This window comes from Schistocerca gregaria, chromosome 2 (genome assembly GCF_023897955.1).
Source record: "Schistocerca gregaria isolate iqSchGreg1 chromosome 2, iqSchGreg1.2, whole genome shotgun sequence".
In the NCBI taxonomy this organism is placed as follows: Eukaryota; Metazoa; Arthropoda; class Insecta; order Orthoptera; family Acrididae; genus Schistocerca; species Schistocerca gregaria.
The window spans coordinates 93,872,857-93,882,122 of NC_064921.1; the positions used below are offsets into that span (position 1 = coordinate 93,872,857).

The 9,266-nt window shown below is 41.0% G+C and overlaps 1 non-coding gene across 1 annotated transcript; it reads left to right on the forward strand.

Moving 5' to 3' along the window:
* Positions 1 to 7,020: 7,020 nt before the first annotated feature.
* Trnaq-uug (transfer RNA glutamine (anticodon UUG)) lies at positions 7,021 to 7,092 on the forward strand. The gene has a single exon. It is a non-coding gene; the product is annotated as a tRNA-Gln (tRNA).
* Positions 7,093 to 9,266: the final 2,174 nt, after the last annotated feature.

A 9,266-nucleotide genomic window follows, 5' to 3' on the forward strand; every position in this document is an offset into this window, starting at 1 on the left:
CTAGATGTGTTTCACTCCTTGATCTGCGTCCCTACTTCCTCTCGGATCTGATAAGAAAGCAAAACACTTAATATGAGTCGGTTTATCACATAGTTTAATTATAAAGTGTGAAAGAGCATAGTACTGAAGTTGTCTCCCACCTGCTATGGTTTCGATGGTTGTCTGCCGCTTCTCAGTACGCAAAATTGTACTCTCAAAGTCGTCGCAAATGCTTCTAAGTCTTTGAAATCTGATAGAAAGGCTTGTATGCTATTCTAGCAAGTGCACTTTTCCTGATTGATACTTTGGAACCCTTCTTTCAGACTCGCTAATTCGACGAGTGGCACCTTAAGCATCATGAAATAGTTCCCAAAAAGTATTCATCTGTGTCACTGCTTTCAGACTTGATTCATGTCGAACTGACTCAGGCTGTATGACCTTGTGAATGTCACAAGTAGTGTAGCAGTGAGGCTTTCAGCACAGCTATATATACTGTGCCAATGACATCACTGCAGGTTGCTCACAAGCAGGGGGCAAGTCATTAACCTTTGACTATAAATGTTTGATGTCATCATACTCCTCCATCTCCTTCTCCTAGCACCTCTTTCCAACTCCTCTTCTCCAGTCAGAAACCAATATTTTAGTGGTCATTAAGAGAAAATGTCCAATGGCAGTGTAACATTTTACCAGGCATTAAACAAAATAGCCAACCAGTATGTACTCCCAGAGCAACTTCTAGTCCATCTTCCAAAGCATCAAAATGACCTGAACTATGATAACTGGCGCCATGTTAAAGAGTATCCGAATGGCCGGAATTATTTACCTAAAGATATCGACAATATTGGTGTAACTTCCAGTATTTACATGTCTAAAATGTTTGATGATGAGCATCATCAGCAAAATACACACAAACCCGCACACGTCCAGCTGGTGTGGACGTGTGGTTCTAGGAGCTTCAGTCTGGAACCGCGTCACCGCTACAATCGAAGGTTCGAATCCTGCCTCAGGTGTGGATGTGTGTGACGTCCTTAGGTTAGTTAGGTTTACGTAGTTCTAAGTTCAAGGGGACTTATGACCTTACAAGTTAAGTCCCATAGTGCTCAGAGTCATTTTTTGAACCACACACACACTCACACACACACACACACACACACACACACACACACACACACACACAAGTAGCAATGGTCACTTTAAGTTATGGAATTACAGCTGCATGCTTACGTTTCATCGTACAAGATATGGATATCTACAGGCTAACCAGATAATTATTCCTGTTTTACTATCTTATATGATGTATTGTTTTATTACTTTTCATGCAATAAGGGATAGTTGTCTATGCAACTTCTAGTGTGTATAGTTGATAAGATAAATAAAAACTACAAATGAAGTCCTTGAGGAGAGAACAATATGAACATGTATACAGGCACATACTTCTCAAATACATTGTTATCTCACATGATACATTGTCTACCAACAGTAAACCTAAAATGCCTGCAAAATATGCGTAAAGATATTTTGCTGTTATGACTTACAGTGTTTCCACGTCTTAATTGTTTGAAATATTTGTTAAAAATACGAAACTTCTTCAATATATATATGAAGTGGAAAATTGTCTACTAAGAATCTAAAATACCTGTCAAATGTAAGTATTAGTGGTGAAACATACAGTATCTCCACGTCTTTACACATCTAAATCGTCCGTATCACTCATAAAAAATGCAACACATACATAAAAAAACACGCAAAATGTTTACATTGAGCGTCCGGCCATCCTGATTTAGGTTTTCCGTGATTTTCCTAAATCGCTCCAGGCAGATGCCAGGATGGTTTCTTTGAAAGGGCACAGCCGATTTCCTTCCCCGTCCTTGCCCAATCCGATGAGACGGATGACCCAAATTAACCCCATTTACATTAAGTGTCACAATATTATTTCTAATTTATTTTTCAGTTGACTTTAACAGCTTCTGTATACTTGGAGCTACGTGACACAATGCTGTCTGATATTAGTTCTTACGACCGGTTATGTCACTTGACATTATCATTTGGTTCTAGGCGCTGCAGTCAGGAACCGCAAGACCGCTAAGGTCTCAGGTTCGAATCCTGCCTCGGCATGGATGTGTGTGATGTCCTTAGGTTAGGTTAGGTTTAACTAGTTCTAAGTTACAGGGGTCTAATGACCTGAGAAGTTGAGTCCCTCAGTGCTCAGAGCCATTTGAACCATTATCATATTAGTCGTACCACGATGGAACAGAAGAAAGCATAATATGAGGTACTATGAAATTTTCCGACCTCAGATACTAACGAAAGATCAGTCACATCATATGTCACACGTGTCTTCAGATCCTAAACAATTCTTGAACAAAGCCATAATGCATAAAAGAATAATCATCAGTTCTCAGTAGTAGAGCAATGTGTGTGTGTGTGTGTGTGTGTGTGTGTGTGTGTGTGTGTGTTTGTGTGCGCGCGCGTGTGTGTGCGTGTCATAGACTGACCGGCGATACACATAGATAGCATCGAAGGAGCCTGCAGGTAAACAGACGAAAGATCATACAGACAAAGACTATGCAAGTGAATAGTAACATAGAACCATTTCTATCTAATATTATGTCGTAAGTTCGTATAAAAATACAACAGTGAAAGGGCCACGTTCAACGCAAGTTTTTCCCAAGTTGTTGTCATCAGAAATACATATACTAAGGCGTCAGATTCTTTTCATATAATTCCATACAAATATAATACAAAAAATTGAGCACTAATAAAACATACAGAGATAAAGCACGATCTGAAGTCAAGTATAACCTAGTAAAATCACATGCTTAGAAATGTTTTACTATCCAAATGTAGAAGCGAGTTACAGTAAATTGGTTCAAGATTCCAAGTCAAATCTTGAAAAGAAATCACTTTCTAACAATACATGAACAGAAAAAATATGATAAAATTAGTTATGTAAGTCATTATTCGTTCCTGTAGTGAAGTACAAGAAGGCATAAACCAACCAAAAGCCTAAAAAATGCAAAAGTCCTATTTCTGTAATGAACTCGAAGTGTCATCAACCAAGCTCCAAGAAACTGAAAATAAACCTCATACGTCACAAGGTGATCAATAATTAAACCTATTAAATTTGAATATAATGAAGTCCTATTCGATAAAATACTTGACCTTTTCAGTGGCACATGCTTGTAAGATACAAGGATCTGGGTTTGGAAAGTCACTGGGCCCAACTCATCAAACAACATTAAACAATTTTATTTAGTAACATCAGTTCCAAATACAACATATGTTGTTTCTCAGAACATAGGAGTAAACTATGTATACTGATATTTGTACTTAAAATTTTCAAAACAGCAAGGGCCATTGGCCTTTAGAAATTTACCCGAAACAAAACTCAGCTATAAAATTACAATCTAAACGACTAACAAGTGTTACACATTCTATGAGATATAAAACAAAAGGTTTTGAACAACAACCAAAAGAGTCAAAATCTTATTTAGCTACCCCCTCACTACTTACTTAAACAACTTGAGTATAGGTTGCTTTAGAGGTGTTTACAGAGAAGGATAGTCCGTTTAATTAAACAGCCATGAAAATTTATAACAAACAAAGAGATAGTCACATGTTACTGAATTATTTGAATTGACTTGTACAGTGGTTGGGATCCAACATAATATTGAACAACAATAGTGCCATAGTAACTTTAACCAAAGCTGGTCAGAATTTACTAAACTCTACAACTGTTGAAAATTAAGTATAAAAAAGGCAATATGATATTGACAGCAGTCTTTTACAGGAACATTACAATGGAAACATAAGGTGAACGTAAAAATTTTACTTTAAAATGATTTCTTACACTTGCAAACTTTTAACAACATGACAAAGGCAAATTATTTCACGGCAGGCTGTCTAAAATACGAGTGCCTGAGCAGTGACGTCTGACGTATACAACATGTTCAGGAACAGCAGCTGGAACAAAATCCCCTGGTGTACACAGGTCCCTTGCCAGCTTAACATAGTTCGCAATAATAACAGTTGAAAACTCTACAACAAGAGAACAATATAAATGCAAACTCCATCGCGTGGTAAAGAAACTACGCATGTATCAATAGAGTACCCTTATAACACTCTACTGCACATAGACTTCCAAGTAACTGACTTCCTATTAAACATCACACGACTCACTGTCCAATCATAAAACACGAACAGAAAACGTGGCCGTCTTAGCCCGCTCACAATAAAGGCCAAACGTGAGAGGAAGTATGACTACAGTCCAACATTCACAGTACATATATGTAAACCCACACACTGATACATTAAGAGAGTAGGAATTAACATATTCCCCAATGCAATGCCAAGGTTCAAACAGTACAATTCATTACACCAGTTAAAGAATAAGCTGCCATGAACAGTCGCTAATGCGCTGATGCACGATCAGTTGTCCATTATGAGCTCAGCATAACGTACATACGTTTACAACAGTTATAAACAGAAGCTAGTCATTTATTCGAACCGACTGAGAGGATGAAGGTAGTTGTTGTGTACATAGTTCCGCGTAGTCAGCGCATACACAACTTTCCAAATAGAGTGCACCCCGCTAACCACAACAGCACCGGCGCAGCACTCGTCCGTCTCCGCACTACGAGATGGCGCTGTCTTAGAGACGGACCAAATACTGCTTCCGCCGATCCGCGTATTAACATGTAACGCAGCCAATGAGATTGCTGCTAACGAGTAACCTTTTCTCCTCGCGGATCACACTCGCGCAGTGATACCTGAACGCGCGAGGTATTATAATGAGTGTACAGACCTCCGATTAGTTAGTCTGCCTTAGTCCGCATTTATCTGCAACTGTCTGTACCAGTCTACATTGTACCAGTCTATAGTCAAGTTTCAGTCTGCAGCTAATAAGATTATCATATTCCTGTACATAGCCATGAAGAGAAATGTATAGACACTTTATCAAGTACCAGAGATATATGAGAATAAGATTAACGTACCAAGACGAAAGGAACTTCAGATTGTCAATTGTAAATAGCATCCCGAATCAAGTTAAGTAAGGTATATGCTTGTTATTATTGTAATAAATGTGTGTGAAAATTCATCATGTTCTGTTTAATGTTGGTCATCGTCAATGTGCTACTCTAGCGCGTGCAAGTGGCATTTCTATCGTCTGACCTAACGGCAGAAGATAAACACACCACGAGACATATTGCTGACACTAGCCTACTTCGCTAGAGTGACGAGTCAAATAATGTGGTGGTGTGTGTACCGAAGGTCTTACAGTACGCACACCACACCACGTATTCACAGGACGGTGCTGTATTTGTTCCCCCGCGCCACGACCTTCCAAGCCGACAACACGCCTGGTGCTCCGGCGAATCATGTGCCCATCTCTCGCCGTTTCTAGACAGTTCACTCCTGTCAGCGTCAACATGGGCGTGGCCGCTTTCACGTGGCCACGGCTGTTCTCAGACTTCCTTGCCCGACGTCTTCCTACAGCGAACTCTCCCTTTCACACTCGCGCACAGCCCTGAAATTGCCGCATGGAGCGGCGCGTGCCCTCTGGCTAAAAGGGCAGGAAGTGCAACTGCCGTGTCAGAAATACTGGGTGGCGCCGTATCATTACGAAAGTATCAGTAAAGAATACAGCAACACTTTTACTGTCCAATGTTACATAATAACGTAACATTTTGAACAAAACTGCAATAATGAGTCATGAAGCGTACACTACAAATAACTAAACATCCAGAAGTATATGAATGTCACGTAAAACTGCAAGTGAAAAAAGTGGAACATTTGACGAATGTATCGTTTAGGAGAGTGCGGCCAAATCTTGCGTTAATGGGCTATGGCACCAGACGACCAACGCGAGTGTCTTTGCTAACAGCTGACATTGTCGGCAGTGCCTCTCCTGAGATAATAACCATATCGGTAGCACCCTAGACGACTGCAAAACCGTGACCTGGTGAAATGAGATCCGATTCCAGTTGGTAAGAGCTGATGGTAGTGTTTGCGTGTAGCGCTGACACAACGAGGCCTTGGTCACAAATGTCAACAAGAAACTGTGCAACATGGTGATGACTCCATACTTTGGGCTGTGTTTACTTAGAAGGAACTGGGTCCTCTGGTCCAACCATACCGATCAATGACTGAAAATGATTATGTTCGGCTACCTGGAGATGATCTGCAGCCATTCACTGATTTCTTGATCCTAAACAATGATGGAATATTTATGGACGACAATACACCATTTCACCGGGGCACAGTTGTTCGCGATTGGTTTCAAGAACATTTTGAACAGTTCGGAGGAATGATCAGGCTAGCCAGATCGCCCGACGTGAATCTCATAGACCGCTTATGGGACATAATCGAGAGGTCACGCACACAAATCCTCCACCGGCAATATTTTCGCATTTATGGGCGGTTATAGATGCAGCGTGGCTCAATCATTCTGCAGTGGACTTTCAGCGACCTGCGTCCATGCCACGTCGAGATGCTACACTACGCTGGACAAAAGGGGACGAAACTGAATTAGGAAGTGTCCCATACTTTTGTCGAGTCAGTGTGTATTCTTGGCAGAATAACTGAATACAAGGATATGTGCTAAAAACACATCCATTTATAAGACAAACATTTCAAGACAACATACACTACGTGATCAAAAGTGTCCAGGCATCCTCAAAAACATACGTTTTTCATGTTAGGTGCATTGCGCTGCCACCTACTGCCAGGTACTCCATTTCAGCGACCTTAGTAGTCATTTAAAATCGTCAGAGAGCAGAATGGGGTGCACGGCGAAACTCACGGACTTTGAACGTGGTCAGATGACTGGGTGTCACTTGTATCATACGTCGTACAATTCTAGTTCCACTATTTCCGATGTGATAGTGAAGTGGAAACGTGAAACGACACATACAGAACAAAAGAGTACAGGCCGACCTCTTCTGTTGACTGACAGAGACCGCCGACAGTTAAAGAGGATAGTAATGTGTAATAAGCAGACATCTATCCAGACCATCACACAGGAGTCCGCTAGAGGCACCCGGTTCCATGGTGTAATGGTTAGCGCTCTGGACTTTGAATCCAGCGTTCCGAGTTCGAGTCTCGGTGGAACCTTACTCTGTGTTTTGCGATCGTTTCTAGAAATGTGTATTTCCAGACTCCATCAGGATCCACAGCAAGTACTATATCAGTTAGGCGGCATGTGAGGAAACTTGGAATTTAGGATCGAGTGGCTGCTTATAAGCCACATATCAGGCCGGTAGACGTCAAACGACGCCTCGCTAGGTGTAAGGAGCGTAAAGATTGGACAACTGAACAGTGGAAAAATGTTGTGTGGAGTGACGAATAACGGTACACAATGTGGCGATCCGATGGCAGGCTGTGGGTATGGCGAATGCCCGATGAACGTCATCTGCCATCGTGTGTAGTGCCAACAGTAAGATTCGGGACCGGTGGTGTTATGATGTGGTCGTGTGTTTCATGCAGGGGGCTTGCACCTCTTGTTGTTTTGCGTGGCGCTATCACAGCACCAGCATACATTAGTGTATTTATCAACTTCTTCCTTCCCACTGTTAAATAGCAATTGATTCTATCTTTCAACACGATCGAGCACCTGTTCATAATGCACGACCTGTGGCGGAGTGGTTACACGACAATAACATTCCTGTCTGTAATGGACTGGCCTGCACAGAGTCCTGACCTGAATCGTGTAGAACACCTGTGGAATGTTTTAGAACGCCTACTTCGAGCCAGGCCTCATTGACCGCCATCGATACCCGTCCTCAGTGCAGCACTCCGTGAAGAATGGGCTGTCAATCCCCAAGAAACCTTCCAGCACCTGACTGAACGCATGCCTGCGAGGCTGGAAGCTGTCATCAAGGCTAAGGTTGGGCAAACACCATACTGAATTCCAACACTACCGATGGAGGGCGCCCCGAACTTGTAAGTCACCTTTAGCCAGATACCCAGATACTTTTGATCACAAAGTGTAAGTTGCTTCATAGTTTAATCATGCAAAAATTTTAGTTCCTTACTTACATGACACTAAACAGTGTGAAAGATGGGATAGGGAGTGTTGGGGGCGGAAGACGGAGGGCCGGGTGAGAGGGGGGAGGAACCAGCATTGCAGACAATACCGCAAGTGCAAATGAATGCATCTTATGTACAATAATGAATTAGAAATCAAATTCAGACACACGGTCTACTTCCGAACAAACTACCTACGTAGAGCAAAATTCACTGAACATGGTTCAGATGTACTTCAGCTAATTAGGGTAACTAGACCTAAGGAGCGCATTTATAACTAAAGTGCACTGAAACTTATAACGTCACGTTATGATCATGGAAGATATGAGAACTAGGTTTCTGCAGTATACATAGTAGTTAAGGATAATGAGAAGGCTGAAAGACAGGAAAGCTAGAATGTAATAGTTTTATTTATCTTCACGTAAGACGCTAATTGGTCCAGTTTAATCTCATAGACTTCTGTACAAATGTGTAAGCAGAAATATCCGTAAGTACAAGACATCGGCGGTTAATTTTATGTGTCAGTCAGTCTATCCGTACATAAATTTATATTCATAGAAAAATACGTTTCTGCAGAACGTAGTGGCGGGGTGGGGGTGGGGGGGGAGAGGATAAGCTAGTTAAAAATAGTAAATGTTACAAGAAGCAAACAACAAATTTATTTTGTATTTTTGTTCATGGTTACACACTTACAAGATTTTTATGTACTTTCGAAAAAGTTTCTGAAATATTAATTACTACACAATCTTCATTCCCAAAATACATTCCATAAGGTTTGAAATGTCTTCAGATATATAGACCATGGCCTAAGAAGTACATTTATATGTCAAGAGGATCGAAACTTACGTGAAGTATCTTGCGCCAGGATGACGGAATAGAACACGCAGGGACAAAAAATAACCCACGAATAGCAGAACTAATGGATTTACTTTCACATACATTGCATAATACACCAGCAGAAATCAGTTCGGCCAAGACAACTGTTAGAGAGGTTGCACATCTCATTATGTCAATGAAAAGCAATAATTCATCTGCCTATGTTTTGGCCAAAGTAGGCCTACTGAAACTATGTTTGGTGACTTGATAGCAGTCCCCTTTAACTATCTTATCAAAAATAAGGCAAGCATTTTTTCCTGAAAGAAGCAGTGATAACAGCCATTCAAAAATTAGAGATAAGTATGTGACCTTTAATAATACACCCATTTCACCGTTCCCTGCTTTCCAAAATATTTTTGAGGAGATAACTAACAAAAGTATATTGA